At 35.1% G+C, this 22,500-nt stretch overlaps 1 pseudogene; it reads left to right on the top strand.

Annotated features, from left to right (window-relative positions):
* The first annotated feature begins 1,206 nt into the window (after positions 1 to 1,206).
* On the top strand, positions 1,207 to 22,491 carry LOC134234925 (mitotic checkpoint serine/threonine-protein kinase BUB1-like; annotated as a pseudogene).
* The last annotated feature ends 9 nt before the right edge of the window (positions 22,492 to 22,500 follow it).

The raw sequence follows: 22,500 nt of genomic DNA, 5'->3' as shown, positions 1-22,500 counted from the left end.
AACGAGCTGCGCCATGGTTAAAATCAGCATCCGCCATGATTAAATTTTATTGCATTTCAGTCCTTACACCTACTTTTTTGATGACTTGAGTAGTTAATTGTGTTTATACTAGGACTGCCTTGCACCTGGCATGCCTCGAAGGACAGCGGACTGTGCTAAACAAACACGTCGTTAATCGGCGACTATGCTGTGAAGCGTGATAATCAATGGAGAGTCAATCAGCTGATCAATATTTTGAGAGTTTATTATCCTGTAAACATGTAACTAATTTTGGGGAACTTCAACATGTTCACTGCATGATCAGATAACTGGTTTACAAAGGTTGACAATTACCAGCATGATAATCGTAATGCACGTGATTCAAGTTTCTGTGCCAGAAAAAAATACTCTGTAAAAATTTCACATTCCTCTGTATTTAATCAGTTTCCCATGCTCTGTTTTTTAAGCTTTAACTTTATTATCTTTTTGATAAAGTGTGCATGGGACCTACGTCTCAACACTGCACAATCGCCGTCGTAGTTTTTATTGCTGTCTTAGTCTTAGTTTTAGAGTTACTTCCCGTTGTTATGAAACGTCGCATGGTGCTATTTTTAGCACTGGGCACGTGGAAAAGTAAACAAAACTTGGTGAAAAATGCAATATCTAGAAAAATAAAACGTTTAGAAAAGAAGTGACATTGGTGACATGTCCAAATGTTCCTTTGTGTGTTAATACTACCAATTCATCAGTTTTAGTCATATTGAAACAAAACATTTCATACAACAGGATACATTATTCTTAAATAATTATTAATTTCTGAAAAATATTGTCCTGGTCACTGCATGACTTACTGTATCAACAATTTTTCTTTAAATTCCTTCAGAAGGTTACTACAGTTTTGGGCAAATTTTGTTACATTTGTGAAGTAAGATACAGGGTATATAAATGATCTTTTCAATTTATAAATTCATGCAACTATTATTTTTTTAACTTTAATTAAAGGTGTTGTTTTTTTCATTGTTTGTGTTGCAGTGGGGAAGTTTAAAAATTGTAAAACCAATCATTAATTAATGAAGATTAGAAAGTCTAACATGAGTTTCTGTTTTCGGCCACATTTCGCCTTCGCGCAGCTTCCTCCATGGTTAAATTTTCAAATGTGGAGAACCCTGATCAGCTAGGTCAATAGCCTCTTATACACATATATAATTATAATTAGAACCCTAAGTAATGAGGTTTATGCGTGAAAATAAGAAAAATCATTAAATTATTCACACAAGATTAGCAACTGATTGGAGATTCAAAATGAAATGGCCATATTATCATGTATTATGAAGTTTCTTTTTCTTTCATGCTTTTTAGTTATGTTCTATGGACTGAGCAGGCTTTTCCTAAGGGAGGAAATGAGAGCCCCTTGTGGCAGTTACTGGAACGCTGTATCAGGGAATTTAATGAGAAAGATGTCTACAAGAATGACCAGAGATATGTGGACATCTGGATCCGATACGTAAGTTTAAGTGTCATATAAAATTAGTAGTCATCCATGATCATGATGATGTGCAATGTTATTGGTTTATGGTTATAAAATGTGTGACAGAGAAACAGGAAACCTTCAATATTTGGACATCAAATACATAGTCTACCTGAGATATGTCTACGTTTGTCCATGGTCCAAACAATATTTCATTTTTAAATGATTTGCAAAAACTATAAGCAGTTCAGTATTGTGATATATAATGCCATTTGAAAGTTTGGGTTGTCAGTTTGTATTAATATCTTCGAAAAAAAAGACTTTAAATATTCCTCAGCCTATGCCTGAGTTTCAGCATGTCAAATTGTAATGATGCTTTTTTCCTCAGGCTAATTTGTCTGCCGAGTCGGACGAGATCTTCAAGTTTATGCATGACCAGGGCATTGGGACATAACTGAGTTGTTTCTATGAGAGCTGGGCCAATGTCACAGAACTTGGGGGAAATCCCAAGAAAGCGGACAGTATTTACCAATTAGGGTCAGACGAGGAGCCACACCACTCACCCAGCTACAGAAAAAACATGAGTAAGTCTCTGTATACTGTAGAAGCACAAATTTTCGTGGGCATAAAATTTCGTTGTTTTGTCATCAAAAATAATTTCGTGTTCATTTAATTTCGTTGTTTTAAAACTAACCCTATGCAATATATAGTCAGATAAAATTTCGTGTGGGATTTTATTTCGTTGAATTTTGTTAACAACGAAATAAACGAAATTTAATCCCCCACGAATATTTGTGCTTTTACAGTATGTTAGGGGCAAAAACAGGAGAAACAGGGAAGTTTATATGCTCATCTACAATGATAGTGGGAAACATGGGATAATTTAAGCATAACTTACAGAAAAATTCTATATTCTAATCCAGTCACGGGAGAATTATGAGTGAGTATATATGCTAAGAGCAGGAACTCTCATACATACAAAATGTAATGATTTAAATCTGAAGAGTTTTTAGCTCACCTGAACTGAAGGCTCAAGTGAGCTTTTCTGATCACATTTTGTCCGGCGTCTGTCTGTCTGTCTGTAAACTTTTTACATTTTCGACTTCTTCTCAAGAACCGCTGGGCCAATTTCAACCAAACTTGCCACAAAGTATCCTTGGGTTAAAGGGGATTCAAGTTTGTTCAAATGAAGGGCCACGCCCTCATTCAAGGGGAGATAATTGGGAATTAATGAAAATTTGGTGGCATATTTTAAAAATCTTCTTCTCAAGAACCATGCACTGTGCCAGGAAAGATGAAACTTATGGGGAAACATCCTCAGGTAGTGTAGATTCAAGTTTGTTCAAATCATGACCCCCGGGGGTAGGGCAGGGCCAAAATGGCCGACCAAATTTTTACATAGAAATATATAGGAAAATTCTTTAAAAATCTTCTTCTCAAGAATGACAAAGCCATAATTCATCATATTTATATGGGAGCATGCTTAGGTAGTGTAGATTCAAGTTTGTTCAAATCATGACCCCCGGGGGTAGGGCGGGGCCAAAATGGCCGACCAAAGTTTTACATAGAAATATATAGGAAAATTTTTTAAAAATCTTCTTTTCAAGAATGACAAAGCCATAATTCATCATATTTATATGGAAGCCTGCTCAGGTAGTGTAGATTCAAGTTTGTTCAAATCATGACCCCCAGGGGTAGGGCAGGGCCAAAATGGCCGACCAAAGTTTTAAAGATATATATAGGAAAAATCTTTAAAAATCATTTTCTAAAAAATAGCAAATCCATGATTGGTCTTGGGACTACTTTTGAGATTAAACTTTACAATAAAAAGCCATTTTCTACTTTTTCCTACCCTTAGTGCTCCAGTGAGCGATGTGGCCCATGGGCCTCTTGTTCTGAATTTTGTTAATGTCCTTGCTTTTAGACGTTTTCAGTACCGAGTTGCCCAGGGGTTGGTGGGACAAGTAGAGGAGGAAATGGAATCTGCGCCTCCTGAAACAAGGACAGCCCTCGGAAAACTCAAAACTGTTGGCAAAAAGGGGCAAGCACCTGTATCCCGGCGTGGAAATTTACACCACGGTAACAGACACGGCTGTAAAATTATTTGTAGAAGAGTTTGGTAATTTTTTTTGCATACATTTTTTGTTTAAAAAAAATATATATAATTATTATCTATAAATTTATAAATAAATATCATTCTAATGCAAGTTTTTCATGAAATGCATTATGATTGGCTTATGCACTGAGTCTGAGGCAGTTAAATGAGATAAAAGTGAGTGAAAGCTTTCAATTGAGAGCTCAGTAAAATTGCACAAAAACACAAGGCTTTCATAACTATCTCCTGGTTTGTTATTTGTGATTGTTAATGCTGATTTATGATCAAAAAATTGTTTAAGTGGTGACAATTTTAGATCACAGGTAAAACTCATTTGGTGACCATTAATTCAGCATTGTTGGTCGTAAATAACTGAATATATGTACTCAGCATTTGCATGGGATTTATATCTTTTTACAAGAGATTGGAATAAAAAAATCTTCCTCTGAATATTTAATGTCTTTTTGTGGACTATGAGGTCTGTTTTATTGTTCAATATGTAGGTAGCATCTAGAATGATAGGTATATACTATAAAAAAAAAATGGAATGACCTTATTATTTAAAACAATAAAAATACAGAATTTGGTCTTTGGTAGGATCTGGTGGTGGAATACCGCTAAAGTCTCGACCACCCAATCAGAAACAAGGGCTGGGATTCCATGTCTATACTGACGAAAACACCTCACCATCCTACATCCCGGAAACCACGGGAGAGTGGAAGGAGATTCCCAAACCCTCAGCCATTAACAAAGAGAACCGCCAGAAACCAGGCGTGTGGACTTCAACAAAGGTATTCTTCTCTGAAACCACTGAACCAATTTCAACAAAATTTGGTATACAGCATTTATGGGTGAAGGGGAACAAAAATTGTGAATTTCATTGTCCCTGCCCCCCTGGGGACTGAGGGGTGGGGGCCAAAACCCAGTGTTTTCCCTTTATTTCAAAGTAACAGGCTACAAACCAATTGTAACAGGCCGGGGGTCAAGGGGGCCGCCTAGGCCCTAGAAATTGATTTTATGTGATTTTTAACCCTTTTGGAGAGGTCTCAGCCCATATGCAATTTAAAATTTAGGCATCTTGCAACATCCAAAATTTGTTACACATTTTAAACAAAACATGATTGCATTTTCAATATATTCTTTGTATTGTGAGAATTTCAATTGAAAATAATATGAAATAAAAAAATGAAAATTTTTCTATATTTCCCAGTATTCTCTGTTGCTGATGAAGTTGAACAGTCAGGTGTTTCAATTTCTGAAAAAAAAATTAAGGGTTTCATTAAATTTTATATTATTTTGATTATAAAAAAATAGGGAATAACAAATATTCACCTATTTGAAATATAAGAAAATATAAGCAATTCTAAAATCATGACTCATTTTTATACAATAATTTGTTTTTACATCAGTATGTAAATTTATTAACAAGTATATATTTCTCATTTTTCACAGATATAATCCCAGATAGCAGGATGCTATTGGACCTTTGTTGGGCCAACAATGCTCCTTATGTTGGGCCACCGTATGCATTCAACATTGGGCCATCGGTAATTTGCTCATCGGCCCTTAATCAAACCATCTTGTTGGCTTATTGTTGGGCCAATATAACAGTTAATATTGGGCCACTGTTGGGCCATTGTATTATTTCAATATTGGGCAAACATCATTTTTGTACAATTGGGCCACTGTAAACAATTAATGTTGGGCCAACGGTAATTTGCTCATCGGCCCTTAATCAAACCAACTTGTTGGCTTATTGTTGGACCAATGTAACAGTTAATATTGGGCCACTGTTGGGCTAATGTATTTTTCCAATGTTGGACAAACTTCATTTTTGTACAGTTGGGCCATTGTAAGCAATTAATGTTGGGCCAACGGTAATTTGCTCATCTGCCCTTAATCAGACCAGCTTGTTGGCTTATTGTTGGACCAACGAACGGATATTATTGAGCCATTGTTGGGTCACTTTTTCTTTCAATATTAGGCAAACATCATTTTTGGGCAAACGTTGGTTTGTATCTTACTGGCTCTCTATCACGACGACTCATTTGCTCTTCACTGGTTGGCCATTTGTCCTCAAAATTGACAAACAAATATATACAATAAGGTTATACTAGTTTGTAGTACAGTTTAATGGTAAAAGCCCTTTAATACTATATATATATGCTATATATGCTAGATTAATAGTTTAATACATATTCTCAATATCTCATAGAATTGCCATCAACAAGTATTGCATTGTAAGTAGCTCTACATTAATTAAAAAACTGAGGAAAAAGAAATCAAAATATAAAATTGAATTATAACACACTATAATTTTATTGCTCAGTGCATGAAGAAAACATTAATAAAGAACTAAAAGTTGATGCTCACTTCGAGCGATATATGTAAGGTTACTTAAGGAATCACTGTCTAGTTAGTATAGTATGCCAGAACATCAACAATAGTGGGAAACATGGGATAATTTGCATAACGGGTTTCGGCATTAATTATCCCATGTTTCCCACTATTGTTGATGTCCCTGGCATACTATACTAACTAGACAGTGATTCCTTATATTTCCATTTCATTGTGAAATAAAATTGTAGATTTAGACTTTAAAAATGCAGACATAGATTTAAATTACACGAGGATTCCCATCCCACTTTCAATAGTCCTCGCCCACTGACGTCAAACATAACGGCAGCCGCACGAAATTTTCATGCATATTTTGCCTCCTTAGCGTCCGACTGAGAGACTGATGCGCACGAGATTTACATGCATATTAGGCCTCCTTAGCTCCTGACCTATTGACCTGCCTAATTTACATTCCGGTAGAATTATCAAAAAATTAACTCCGCTAACTTTCAAAGAGTTATCACAGAGAGAAAAATTAGAAATGGAAATATATGACTGTATACTCCCTCTTTGATGTAAATTTATGCACAAGTTCAGTAAATTACAGGTATCAATAAGCACGTCTAACAAATAAACAAAGCCCTCCTGTTCTTAAAATAATTCTAAAATGAATTCTGTCATTTTGTTTACTTACACAAAAAATGTTTCTGGCATCTGCATCGTGTTTGTAAGCGACAAACATACACAGAAAAGGGTAGAACTACAGGTTTGTCACACTATACAGAAAAAAAGTTTAAGGCACTGCCACTTTCCATCTGATCCCTCTCCTAAGCCTCCTCTTCTGTCTCCCATGTCTCCTCCTCCCCCTTCTTTTCTTCTCTGTCCGTTTCTTCCTCCCCCATCCCTGTTCTTGGCATACCTTAGCTATTCTTTGATTATGTTCTCAATGTCTTTTTAGAATCTCCAGTAGCACTAAAATTGTAGTATTTGGTACTTAATGCATTTGTTACTTTTCTCAGTAAAGAGTAAACATACAATTAAATTTACAAGTATATCACTATATGTCAGAGCTGTCAATTAAAGAATAACCGTCTTTTTGTTTTATGGTGTGATTAAGTGATTAGCTTGCGTGATGAATGCATTTATGCATAACATTTCTATGCTTGATCATCATCATCACAGCGATTTTGATTCAATGTTGCCCCATATAAAATACATGTATTGAAAATTTGTCGTTACACTGAACAAATTTTAAATTTTAGAACCCAATTTATGTTTAGTACTGAATAAATTTTGTTTTAACTTCAACAAGTTCAACATTTTCAAAATGTTTGATCATGTACTCAACGTTAAGTGTATATAAGTAATGTATTCTACTAGACACAAATTTCAATCTAAATAAGGGGCAAATTATTTATTGTTTTAACTGTATCAAAACACATTTTTATTTTATACTTTCAATTATTTTTCTTGTATAGAAACAAAAAAATTCATCACTGATAATTTATTTTGTTTTGATAAATTATAAGAATTTTACATTTATTTTAGCTTGCTTGTATTTTCAAGTAGGATTGGTTGTAGATTTATTTCTGATTGTAGAGATGATCGGATTTGTTAATATACAGATTTGTAACAATTAAATGTTTATATATACACATTGGCCCAATGTTGGTCCAATATATCGGGCCAACATTGGGCCAAGGAGCAAATTACACTGGGCCAACGTCATTTGCCAACATCGGCCCAATGTTCTTGACGTTTCGCCAACAATGTCGCATTCATTGGGCCAATGTTGGCGCAACGTTGGGCCAATATCTGTAGAAATAACTCTCTACATAGGGCCAATGTTGGCCCAACATATCGGGCCAACATTGGGCCGATGAGCAAACTTAAATTTGGTCAATGTCATTTGCCAACATTGGCCCGATGTAACCGATGACATTGGCCCAACGTTGGCCAAATGTTAGCATGCTATCTGGGGTACAGTGTTGACCCAACAGCTCCTGGCCTCTGCACTTCCCCGTGTCTGATTTACACAGATTTGTACATGATATATCGTTTAAAAACTAAACGTTAATTCAGCTGTGCCGAGGCAAACATATTATAAATACTTACAAAGTGGATCCAGATATGCAAGGTATCAGTCTCATTACGCTCGCTCATGTCAGATTAAAAATGGCGCGGATATTACAAGTAGCCCGGTTGTTGTCTACCCATGATGCTCAGTCAGATTCATGGTATATTGGGCCATTGTAGGACTGATGCCAATCCCCAAACAAATATTTTCTCTCATGATAATAGTTTTATGATATAATGCCAACAGTTAGACCAATATTAGCGCACCATTATACATAACCAGCTATCAATATTCCATGTTGGGCTATCGTTAGCCCAATCAAGGTAACCCAACATAGATAATAGAACCATAGTGTAAGATTGGGCCAACGATGCTCTGCTATCTGGGTTATTACAAATAAATAAGCATAAACACAATTCAAAAAATAGAATAAAACACTCTTTGGTGCTGTGATCACTTATGTGCAAAGTTAAAATGTTGAAAATATCATATCTAAACAAAAGCAGTTATCCAATGATAAGCATGGACATAGAAAGTCCTCTTGATTATTTTAGAATGTGCCAACGCTGTCCCAACGTAAAGCTCAGCAGTTAATTATAAAATTGACACCATCAATTAGTTGGCAGTATAATAATTGGGCCAACGTTGGCCCAATATAAATATTCCATCTTTGAAACACCTAAACAAAATAACACTTGTGCCAACGTTGGGCCAACATACTACTACCAACTTGATTGGACACGTTCTTTAAGGGTGTATTACAAACATTGGGCCAACATAATAGTACCAACTTGATAAGACATTTTCTTTAAGGGTGTATTAGAAACATCGGGCCAACGTTGGTCCAACATACTACTTCAACTTGATAAGGCACTTTCTTTAAGGGTGTATTACAAACATTGTGCCAACGTTGGGCCAACATACTACTACCAACTTGATTGGACACGTTCTTTAAGGGTGTATTACAAACATTGGGCCAACATAATAGTACCAACTTGATAAGACATTTTCTTTAAGGGTGTATTAGAAACATCGGGCCAACGTTGGTCCAACATACTACTTCAACTTGATAAGGCACTTTCTTTAAGGGTGTATTACAAACATTGTGCCAACGTTAGGCCAACATACTACTACCAACTTGATGAGACATTTTTTTAAGGGTGTATTACAAACATTGGGCCAACATAATAGTACCAACTTGATAAGACATTTTCTTTAAGGGTGTATTAGAAACATCGGGCCAACGTTGGGCCAACATAATACTACCAACTTGATATGACACATTCTTTAAGGGTGTATTACAAACATCGGGCCAACGTTGGGCCAACATACTACTACCAACTTGTAAAAAAAACTTTCTTTAAATGTGTATTATAAACATTGGTCCAACGTTGGGCCAACACCAGGATCCTTCCTTCCTTGGAAAGTGAAATGAATGGAAGTTGCTTACGTTGGACCAACGTTGGGCCAACATAGGAATTCCGTCATGGTCGAGATGGTTGACTTGGTATCATTGGTCCAACGTTGGCCCAACGTTGTTCCCCAACGCCAACCATACAACCTTTAGCAAATGTTTGCCCAACATAGTCATGCTATCTGGGATTAATGAAAACTTTTCTTTAAAAAATATATAATATTACCGCCATTACGCTAAACCCATCACTCAAGATATTCGACATGTTCGATCAGTAATTATTGATAGCAAAATGTAAGAGAATGCCCAAATAAATATTTATTAATTATAATGAAAAAAATAAGTTTCTTTGTAAAAAAAAAAAAAATCAACATGCGTATAACTATAGCGTAAACAGAAGAGATCATCAGAGTAGGAACCATTGACATTATATAATTTTGGCCATAATGTCACAGACTGTTAGAATAAATATGTATCTAAAATATTGCCTTACTGCTCATTCACTAACCTGATAATTTTCTTAATTTCTTTCCCATTAATTTAAATCTTCCAAGTTTCGCCTCGAGTTTCAGTTGTCTGTTTTCCGCCATATTAAATTAAATGCAATCGGCAATCCTCGGCTGACTCCGCTACGCTCCATTCAAACAAGTGTGCGAGGTACAAGCCACCCGAGGAGCTCCGAGCTCTAAAGAGTCGGGATCGGGATACAGTTGATTTAATCAAGTCGTGCTTCGTCGAGTTGTGTATGATCGATGACAAAATCGTTCAAATTTGATTTTTTTTTTTTTTACTTTAAGATTTCTAACCGGCATTTTTATCTATTGAAGCGGTCAATTTGGCCGGCGGCCGGTTCTTAGGGAAAACACTGAAAACCACTAAAATTATTGCAATCTTTAAAAATCTTCTTTACTCCTGGACATCAAGCAGGCAAACTGTTGGCATGAATGTAATGAGCATTGAGTCCTCTACCAAAATTGTGAAATTCATGGCCCCAGGGTCAGGGATTCTAGTGCTAGGGTGGGGCTATATAGATAATATATAGTGAAAATGCACTATTTCTTTGAAAAACTTCTTTTCTGCTCCTGGATATTAAATAAACTAACTAAGTACATATAGTTATGATGAACAAGAGTGGTTCTTGCAGATTTGTGAATTTTATGGCCCCAGGGTCAGGGGTTCTGGTGTTAGGGCGGGGCTCAATAGATTATATAGTGAAAATGCATTAATTCTTTGAAAATCTTCTTCTCTGCTTCTGGGTATTAAATAAACTAATAAGTACATAGTTATGATGAGCAAGAGTGCCTCTTCTAAAATTGTGAATTTTATGGCCCCAGGGTCAGGAGTTCTGGTGTTAGGGCAGGGCTCTATTGATTATATAGTGAAAATGCATTATTCTTTGAAAATCTTCTTCTCTGCTTCTGGGTATTAAATAAACTACTAACTAAGTACATAGTTATGATGAGCAAGAGTGCTTCTTGCAGATTTGTGAATTTTATGGCCCCAGGTTCAGGGGTTCTGGTTTTAGGGAGGGGCTGTATGGATTATATAGTGAAAATGCATTAATTCTTTGAAAATCTTCTTCTCTGCTTCTGGGTATTAAATAAACTAACTAAGTACATAGTTTTGATGAGCAAGACTGCCTCCTATAAAATTGTGAATTTTATGGCCCCATGGTCAGGGGTTCTGGTGTTAGGGCGGGGCTCTATTGATTATATAGTGAAAATGCATTTATTCTTTGAAAATCTTCTTCTCTGCTTCTGAGTATTAAATAAACTAACTATGCACATCGTTATGATGAGCAAGAGTGCCTCCTCTAAAATTGTGAATTTTAGGCCATGCTACTTGGTTCTCAGGCCTTTTTTCAAGAAATATGATGAGGGAGGGAGGCATATTTTTTTCTTTTTTATTGCCCCCAAAACATGATGAGGCAGCTTTTTACATTGTACAAAACCTCAAAAAATGATGAGGGAGGTGATTTGGTGTTTATATTTTATTGATTTAGCAATAAAAAGGGTCAATGAGGCACCCTTGGAAGAGATGAGGGAGGGCTTGAGAACCAAGAAATTAATTTTTTTTTTGCCTTATGGCCCCAGGGTCAGGAGTTCTGGTGTTAGGGCAGGGCTTGATTGATTATATATTGAAAATGCATTATTCTTTGAAAATTTTCTTCTCTGCTTCTGGGTATTAAATAAACTATTAACTAAGTACATAGTTATATGCCCTGTTCACACGGAGAGTTTAATTCGAATTAAACGTAAGTTTACTGCGAATTAGCTTTGCTTAGCGTTCACATGGAGAATTTAGTGCGAGTTAGTTTAATTCGATTTAGTTTACTGCGCATTAAATTACTCCACATTAGCTCCGTGTGAACGCTAAGCGAAGCTAATTCAAATTAAATTCTGACGCATGCGTAATGGCAAAATTTAGTCAAATGCCACTTGTCGGTGGTCAGCCATAGGTACTTGTGCTATTTTTGAGTGAAAAACTAAGGAAAATTTTGTTAATCATCAAAATGTGCATACAGACACTTTGCCATTATGTCAAATGGATCTGCTTCTGCATAAGGTGACGTGATCTGCAAATGACGTCATAATAGCCGTGCTGACGCAGGGCTGCAGAAGTAAAATTTTAATTCGCATTAGTTTACTTCGAATTAGCTGTCGTGTGAATGCAATTTAATTCGCATTATTTTAATTCGCATTAGTTTACTTCGCATTAATTTACTGTGAATTAAACTCTCCGTGTGAACAGGGCAATAATGAGCAAGAGTGCCTCTTCCAAAATTGTGAATTTTATGGCCCCAGGGTTAGGGGTTCTGGTGTTAGGGTGTGGCTCTATTGATTATATAGTAAAAATACATTAATTCTTTGAAAATATTTTCCTTTGCTTCTAGTTTTTATACCAATGATCCAAGTATATATATTTATGATGAAGAAAGCAAAGCGGTTTTTTTTGCCCCCTGGGTCGGGGGGGGGGGGGGGGGTACATAGTCTGAAAATAAAATAATTCTTTGAAATCTGCTCTTTGGTATTAATCAACCATTTTTTGTAAAAATTTGCAAAATTTTGAAATATGTGGCCCCTGGGTCAGTGGTTCCTTTGGGATGAGGTGCACAACTGGGTATATAGTGGAAGTGCATTTTCTTTTTGTTACTCTGATCTACCTCTGGGTATTAAGTAAATAGAGTAGGCATGCTAAGTTAATAATTATGATAAGCAATGGTGCCTCTTTCAAAATTGTGAATTTCATGGTCTCTGGTTTAAAACACGTATCTAAATTTAGTTGTTTGAAAGTTGTTACACAATACTCAGGTGACCTATAAGGCCCGTGGGCCTCTTGTATAACTAGGGATGGGTATCGCCAAAAATTTTGTATCGCGATATATCACGATTTTTTCCCACAATATCACGATAATATCATGATATTTTTAAAAGCAGTTTTTACAATGATTTTATATGAAAAGTCATTATTTTTCTAAAAAATATGCTAGAAAAACAAAATTTTACTTTCTTGAAATTTTTATGTATATAAAATCAATTATGTTTGGACGGTAAAGATGCCGTTCTTTTCACTTTTTACAACATTTTTTATATTTTCTGTAATCTAATTGTAATTTGAAAGATTGAACAAATAAATGAATTCTTTCTGGACTTTATAATATGTACCTAAAGAACGGTATTTAAGTCTCCGTATCACGATACGTATCACGCAACAAAAAATCGCGATTTTCCGGTATACCGATAAAATCACACATCCCTATTTTTAACTAAGATCATGAAAATGGTAAAAATACATAAGCACTGTTGGATGGATTCTCTGATTGTGACAGATTTAGTCTTGAAATTTTCAAATATTATGTTGGATTTTGAGGAAGTAATTGATTAAATGACTCCATGTTGAGATGTGCTTTATTGTAGGTCCCTCAGAGAGGAGGAGTTGTTCCACCAGTTGTGGGGAAACCTTCGTTTAGTATACACGTGGAGGAGAACTCAGATCAGCCAATGATGTAAGACTTTTACTGTGTTCAACATTCATCATTTTAAGGCTTTAGTCCTATAGATTTAGTACTTCTTTACTTTACTCTGACAGGTGTTATTTTGTATTTTACAGGACACCAAGGAAATCTTCCGGAATGGAAAATCAAGTTTTAAGGTTGTCAATCTCATCAAATTTTGTATTTAATACTGGATATATAGGGGTTAAAATTCATGGGTGTATAGTTTTGTATACTTTTGCAATTTTTTTGGTTGCATTTGTATATTGTCATTTAGGTGTGAATGAATTAATGCAAAAATAAAGAATGATTATTAAGTGTATTATAACCATGATAACATTTTGCCATCTTATGAATTACTGCATTCTCTGTTTCCTGAATTTATATCTTTATTGAGGGTTTAATGTATTTTAGATTAATTCAAACATGAAAAATTCTTAATTACCCTATAAGGGTTGTTGAATGTCTGATTTTGACTGTTTAAAGGCCCTATTCCATATTCAAGAAAGGTGCCCTTTTCCTAGTAGTCTTTTCTCCATAAATACATATACATACAATACACAAAATCTTCTGATATGATACAGTGGCTGGAACGTTATTGTTGACAACTTACACGAACGATCACGTTTCACGAACGATTCCGCACGATTAACGCACGATTAAACCTGTTACACGAACGATCTTTCACATTCACGATTCTACACGTTACACGATCTTACACGATTGTTAACGCAAACGCACGATTCTTCACTCAAAATAGTTCAAAATATTTAGGAGTCAATATTTTCAAAACGAAATACGTCTTAATACTTATTTAAGATTTCAAAGAATTATCAATATTATTTCGTAGACTTTGAAGAAAAAAACGGAAAATGATATATCGGTAACTAAATATATGCAAGACTTAATATTTTAGATTAAAAACAATTATTTCTAAGGTAATTCTCCGATCAAAAAAAAAAAAAACGGATTTTGTTCGTTCTATTAGACGATGTACATGTATATGGGTTGTATAATTTGATTGAATTGGATATCATGATATGCAGAAAGGGGGATACGATTGAACAAAAATGGCAGCATAGAATGACTTAAATTATAATTACAAATTTTATCCTTATATTTTCAATGATTCAATGTCTGATAAACTTGCCCAATTATTTAACTTTTTTATTTGCAGAAATTTAAAATTAATTAATAACAAATAGGCTCAAGAGATAAACACAGATAATCAAAACTCCCGAAAATCATTCCGTGTCCATGTATATTTGTCGACTAACTAGTTATGTAAGCATTGAGTAAAAAAATATATATATATTTATTTTCAATGAATTGATTTCAAGATTATCTTGACCACAATAAAAAGTAAGTAATAATTAAAATCAGATTTTTCAAAAAGGCGTTAAAGATCTAAGTACGGTTTATCACAATATTGATCGCGCTATCTGACGAGAACTTAATATTGTACGACTTACTATATTGCTTGTTTATGGGTGATAATTAGTTCGTTCTGCGTTCTATTATGTAAATTGCGCTTTTTTATTTTAATTGGATTTTAATTAATAAATTAAGAAAAACAAACGAGGGAAATGCTTATTTTACAAATAACATTCCGATAAAAACTTACAAAACGAAATTTACACGATTCTAAACGCACGATCTCGCACGATTAAAAACGCACACGATTGAGTCTGATACACGAACGATCTGGCACGTTACACGAACGATCACTCACGATACACGAACGATTCTACACGATTGGTTTGTCAACAATAACGTTCCAGCCACTGTACTTGTACTTTATATAAATCTAGTTCTTAAATTTACTTGTGTATGATATGATAATGCCGCATAGTTAGAGTATGTGTATTATTTTTAGTGCAAGGAAAGCACCAAAACACACGGATCCCCTCCATAACTTACGACATGTGACAGAAACAGAAGCTGGTGTTTTTGTTCCCATGTATTGTAAGGATAAAGTTTATTATGGAATTGAGGAATTTTCATTTGAGGAAATTCGGACTTTAAGATGGAAAGCCAAGAAACGGGCGATGGAAGACAAGAGGCGTAGAGAAAAGGAAAAAGAGATTGCAGGTATCAACCCAAGTGTTAAAATGTCTAATTTGACAGCTAAAATTAGAAGGAGGGCATACTGTAAATCACCTTTTATTCGTGAGAACTTTATTTTCACGTAATTATACATGAGAAAGTGTGCTCGCGAAAATTTAATTCTCACATATAATAGTATTCCTTAAGATTATATAGAGCAATAACCACAATTCGTGAAAATTTTGTCTCGCTAATCAATTGTCAATGACTATCTCACGAAAATAAGGTGTCGCGAAAATTTATTGATCTACAGTATTGCTTTGCTGCTGTCTCTCTGTTGGTCCACCAAGTTTCTGTTCATTTTCTTCTCAACCCTTGAACGTATTGAAATGACATTTGGTATACAGATTTATCATAAGAATATCTAGATGGTCACGATCGGATCATTTTTGACAGAGTTATGTCCCTTGGACTTAGAAAAATTCCAATTATTTGTAGTTTCTGTTCTCTGCAGAGGGTGGACAAAATGATATTTGGTATACAAATTTGTCATAAAAATATCTAGGTCAAGTTCTGTTTTGGGTACGATCACGCAAATTGGGAGAGAGTTATGCCTCTTGGACTTAGGAAAATTCCAATTAGTTAGGAGAGGTGGGCATAAGTGTTTTACAAATATCTCTTGTTACCAGGTGATTAACTATTAACTTTTGTAAATTAAGCTATTTTAGGTTCATAAACACTGTAGTTTTGAGACATAAAATCAAGAAACTGTTTATTGCCACGTACATACAGTGTATATATAATATCAAAGTACTGAGAAGTACAGAGAGAAGGGCTTATTTATAAAGTAGTACTTAGTGAATAAGAAGACTGTTTTGCTCTTTCTTGAACTTTCAATCGATGGAAAAATATGTCCCTTGAAAATCTCCATCTATGGGAATATGTCTCCCTCTGTGGTTAAATATGGCATGATTTCTGTCTATATTTAGCCCAACAGGAGGAACTGCTGAGAAAGCAGGAGATGATGCGTCATCAGAAGGAGGAGTTCCAGCTTCAGAGGGAACAATTCGAGAGAGAACAGATGTCCATGTTCGCAAGACTCCAGGAGAAAATGCAAGAACGAGAACAGCAGCTGGAAACAGCCAGGTCAGTCAGAGGTTATAGGTCATGGCCTGATTGGTAAATAGCCAGGTGAGTGAGAGATGAATAGCCTATTCCAAGGTAGAGATTATAGGTCAAAACTAAATAGGGAAATAGCCTGGAGCAAAGTACTTAAGTAGAGATTCTAGGTCAAGGCTAAATAGGGAAATAGGCTATTGTAAGGTAGAGATTATAGGTCAAGACTAAATAGGGAAATAGCCTCGTGCATTTACCCTCGAGTAAAGCAGAGATTATAGGTCAAGGCTAAATAGGGAAATAGCCTCGTGCAAAGTAGAGATTATAGGTAAAGGCTAAATAGGGAAATATCCTAGTGCGCAGTTGTAAACTATGACGTGTTTTAAACTGTAGGAACACTTTTTCTCTTCTCTGTTTGTTTCAAAATTCAGTGTATAGGTTGTTTTGATCTTTGCACTATCAATTTCACCCTTACCTGAAAAATAGATTTAAAAAAAAATTATCTTTGTAGCCAGCAACATGTACAAACACAGAGAGATCAGCTAGAAAGAGACATTGAGCGCCGAATGCAACAACAGGAAACAGCCCGTTCTTCTCGACAGTCTCTACCACTAAATGATGTACAGGTGGTCCAACGTACGTCTGATGTGGCTCCAGCTGGGTGGAGAGCAGAAGGGGTATATCCCCGGGGTGATATGGCACCAGCTGGGGGGAGAGCAGAAGGGGTATATCCCTCTGGTGAGAGACAAACATCGTCACATGTACATGAGGAAATGGAGACCCAGTCTCAGTCCCAAAACCCTCTCCAGGTTTGTATAGTACAACAAGCAGTACATTATCTTGTACATGTTCTGTGTTTGCAGCAGTTTATATATTTTCATGGCTTTATATTTTGACCTGAGCTGTTGCTGTAATTTGTTTTCATATAATCATACATTTACTGGCTGTCAAAGAGTATTCAATGTATTTTGATGCAAGAAAAAAAATCTTAGTTACAATGTGTTTATTTTTTATTTACTAAAGTAATGCTAATATTGTGAATAAGATAATGGCAAAATTTAAAATTTCTTATCTCTGTAGAATCTGAAAATTAGTTAAAGTGCAGATTACCTACACAACTAAGCTTAATAAAGAATCATAAGTGTGAGCATGAGCAGAACGATTTAATTAATGTGAAGTAGGGTGTGAATGATTCATTCAATATGATTTTCCTTTGTATACCCGAATGATGACTCATTTACAGACTTCTACATCAACACCCAGTAACAGGTCCTTACTGAATTCTACTGGATCCTCGGGGCGTCGAACTGGACCGACACCAGACAGAAGTAAAAGGGTAAGGCTTACCTACAAACAATAAATAGAAACAAAATATTAAGACTTAGCTACAGACATGACAGAAGTGAAAGGGTAAGGCTTACCTCATGTACCTACAAACAATATATAGAAACAAAATAGTAAGACTTACAGGGTTTGAAATTAACAGTCGCCCACTCGCAATTTGCGACCAATATCCTTGTGGGCGACTTAAAATTACGTTCAAGTAGCCCACATGGCGATTAGAAAATTTACTGTTAATGAATATTTGTTTTTCAATTTTGTCCGAATGTTCCGTTTTTTTCTCTTGAAAAATTTCGTAATCAGTCAAGTGCTTTATATTAACATGATTAACCAGTGAGAAGTACTTATACATAAAGCGTCTGAGTGATTGTGATGGACACAATGTGGCATCGATGCGTCAATGAGCCCAACAAACAAAAAAGTATCTTGGTTGTATCTAAGAAAAAACCTGTCATGTGCCGGAATATATGATGTTTAATAACCATATCAATCTTTTTAAACAAAAGAGTTCAATTTCAAATTTAGATATGTTGTGCATAATGTTTCTATGGATAGAAAAGAAACACGAAGCATACGATAAAAAAAAAACGAAAATGGGGTTGTTGTATTTTTATTCAATAGAAGGTTTGATAATTTGTGGGCGAATAATTTTGATGTGGGCCCCAGAATGGCAAGGTTTAGTAGCCCACATGGCGACCAAGGATTACAAATTAGTTTAAAACCCTACTTAGCTACAGACAACAGAGAGAAGTAAAAGGGTAAGGCTTAGCCACAACCAATATATAGAAACAAAATAGTAACTATTCCTAACTATTTTGTTTTTATACGGTATTTGTAGATACTATAAACCAACTTTTATTTGTGATGACTTTATTTTGCATTTACTGGGGATAAACTAGTTTATGACGATTTATTTTCAAGATCAGGCCTTTTTGAATCTATTCTTGATATGCACATAGACCTTAAGGAACGGTTCGCGGCAAGAAATATTCGCAATGACGGAGCTCTCAGGAACATCACGAAAATTTTTCACACTAGGAATAGTTACAGGCACCAATATAGATGCAGAATAGTCATGCAAATCTACAAATACCGGATTTTTATGAAAAATAGTTAGGCAAGTCAACAAATACCAGATAAAAACAAAATAGTAAAGCAAAGCTACCAACAGCAGCTCATGTGAGTCATCAATCAAAAACTGAAGGAGAGCTTTATGGCAGATTTGTGGGGATTTACTGTATACAGGGAAATTTTCGCAACTTTCGCCCTCTCCTTGATTGGGCGAATTTAAAACGGGGCGAGTTCAAATCACACCTCAAAATTTCTTAAACAGAACTTAGATTGGGTGAATTTAAAACGGGACAAAATTGTTCACAAGTTCAAAAGGATGAAAATAACCCTGTATACAGTGATTTTGTTATCAAATATCAATGAAATTTAAATCCTACTTAATTCTCCAAAAAAACAAAATTTATTTCCAATAAAACCTAAATGACAAAAAAAATTTAACCCCATGAAAATTTGTGCTTCTACAGTATTTACATTTTGGACTTATTTTTTAAAACAGATAATTACATTCTATAGTTTAAAGTCTATAAAATGATTTACAGTGTAGTTTTTCAAACTTCAATGGTTTAAATTGAATGGGTTGAAGATGTTGACCACTTAGATGTAACTGTAAAACGTGCATGATTAGATCACATGACAAAACAAGGATTATGTACACCGTGTTTAAATGATATGTAAGGAAAAGCATTTGAAAATGTTTATATCAAAGATAACATACAATATTGGTAGTTTTATCAAATTTTTCTACGAATGGGATTTTTAAAAGTCTTGTGATTTATAATTATATTACAGACCTCTGATTTGTGATATGTTTTCGTTTCAGTCCTTTACTGCCCCCTCTCCCACTGTTAATACAAAGGAAGCCATTAACATTGTGATGGGGATGTTCAACACGTCTCTGGACTTTGGCTGGGATGATGGAGGACAAGAGACTGTGCCACTACCTCTCCAGAATGGTGAGAAAAAAATCGGTTTAGCGGAGGGCATAGGAAATATTTTTCCAATATAGATAATTAGATATTAATCAATGCATGTATGTGTTTGTTGTTTGAAGACTTTCCTTTGTTTGGGTATCAGCTCTCGTGACAACTTCTTCTAATTTGATTACAGAGGTTCCTGCAGCAGCTAGTCAACCATTTGCAATTTTTAGCTCTACTGGTCAGAGACCAGAAGAGCTTATGCGATAATAATGCGTCCGTCGTCCGTCCGTCTGTCTAGCTGTCTGTCTGTCCGTCTGTCTGTCTGTAAACAATTTTTCAAAATGCTACTCCTCCTACAGTTTTAGTCTGATTTCAAGTAGACTACACTAAGATACACAATTCTGTGTATCGGTTTTTGATTTCGATGAACAGTGTTGCCGTGGTTACTAAAAATAGAAATTTCTGTGAAATTCTTTCAAAATGCTACTCCTCCTACAGTTTTAGTCTGATTTCAATATAACTTGGCACACAAGTAGACTACACTAAGATACATAATTCTGTGTATCGGTTTTTGATTTCGATGAACGGTGTTGCCGTGGTTACTAAAAATAGAAATTTCTGTGAAATTCTTTCAAAATGCTACTCCTCCTACAGTTTTAGTCTGATTTCAGTATAACTTGGCACACAAGTAGACTACACTAAGGTACACAATTCTGTGTATCGGTTTTTGATTTCGATGAACGGTGTTGCCGTGGTTACTAAAAATAGAAATTTCTGTGAAATTCTTTCAAAATGCTACTCCTCCTACAGTTTTAGTCTGATTTCAATATAACTTGGCACACAAGTAGACTACACTAAGGTACACAATTCTGTGTATCGGTTTTTGATTTCGATGAACAGTGTTGCCGTGGTTACTAAAAATAGAAATTTCTGTGAAATTCTTTCAAAATGCTACTCCTTCTACAGTTTTAGTCTGATTTCAATATAACTTGGCACACAAGTAGACTACAATAAGATACATAATTCTTTATATCAGTTTTTGATTTCAATGAACGGTGTTGCCGTGGTTACTAAAAATAGAAAATTCTGTGAAATTCTTTCAAAATGCTACTCCAAATACAGTTTTAGTCTGATTTCAATATAACTTGGCACACAAGTAGACTACACTAAGATACACAATTCTGAGTATCAGTTTTTGATTTCGATGAATGGTGTTGCCGTGGTTACTAAAAATAGAAATTTCTGTGAAATTCTTTCAAAATGCTACTCCTTCTACAGTTTTAGTCTGATTTCAATATAACTTGGCACACAAGTAGACTACAATAAGATACATAATTCTGTGTATCAGTTTTTGATTTCAATGAACGGTGTTGCCGTGGTTACTAAAAATAGAAATTTCTGTGAAATTCTTTCAAAATGCTACTCCAAATACAATTTCAGTCTGATTATAATATAAATGTGGCATGCAAGTAGACTGCACTAAGAACATAAAGAGACTTAATCAAGGATCATTATTCTATTTATTGCTGTTGAAAAGTTTCAATTTCCAACTGCTTAAGTACTTTTCTCTTCCTTTGCTATAAGTACAAACAGGTAGAAAGGTTCTTCAGTCTCGACAGAGACTTCTGGTTGATGAGAATGCCCAGGCAGAGAAATTAGGGAAAAAAAGATTTACAGTTCATGAAGACCAGACCGATAAAGAAAATCAGGCATTGAAGACGGATCAGAACAGGTTAGTACTACAGCACTGGAGACTGGTTACTTCACTCCCCCCTTAGTTCACCAGACTTCATACTTTATGATGACATGGTATGTCTTACTTAAATTTGTATCTTGTTTAACAACTTTCCAATCATAGAGGGTAAGTTGTAATATGCTGACAATTTTTGGATATCCTAAATAAATCCCCCCCAAAAAAATCATTGGAATGCAAAAATCATACATTCCATGCTAATTAAACATACTGACACAAAATGAAAGATCAGAATGATGATGTACACAGTACATGTATTTCTATACTTCAATGTAGATTTGGAGGACAGGGGAGCAGTATTCCTGTCCAGTCTCTGGGACAGAGAACCAAGAAGAAGGAGAGTTATGGTGGTGCCAGAAAAAGTGATACTTTTGTAAGACATTGTTTTGAACATTTGTAGGACATTGTTTTTAACATTTGTAAGACATTGTTTAGAACATCAGTAAGACATTGTTTAGAACATCAGTAAGACATTGTTTAGAAATACTTTTCCAATTCATAAGGCCAGTATGATTTATAAATACTTTGGCTGTGCCTTCTTTCAGTTGAGGAATATTTTCTTTGGTCATTATGCTTGAAAGGAACAAAATGATAACAACACTTTGTGCTAAAAGTGTCATCTTTAATATAATGGATTCAAATGAATTCTCAAATTTTAAATATTTGGGTTTAAATATTTGTGAACAAAATACTTGTCTTTTTAAAAACATAGTGAAATTTTACTAAAATATGCTTACACACAGGATTTGGAGAATAAGATGGAGGGAATAGAATCCCAGGCTGGGTACTACGAGGATTTCACCATCGCACCAGTGGGCTCCCACAGATTTTTGCTGCCATGGCCAGATGTGCCTCCACCCCCTTCAATGAGAACCAACCCCCCCCCCCCCCT

The sequence above is a fragment of the Saccostrea cucullata genome, unplaced genomic scaffold (assembly GCF_032062105.1).
Source record: "Saccostrea cucullata isolate Sc308-1 unplaced genomic scaffold, CSIRO_AGI_Scuc_v1 ctg3717, whole genome shotgun sequence".
In the NCBI taxonomy this organism is placed as follows: domain Eukaryota; kingdom Metazoa; phylum Mollusca; class Bivalvia; order Ostreida; family Ostreidae; genus Saccostrea; species Saccostrea cuccullata.
The sequence above is the reverse complement of the archived record's forward strand: the minus strand, read 5'-3'. Positions and strand labels throughout refer to the sequence as shown.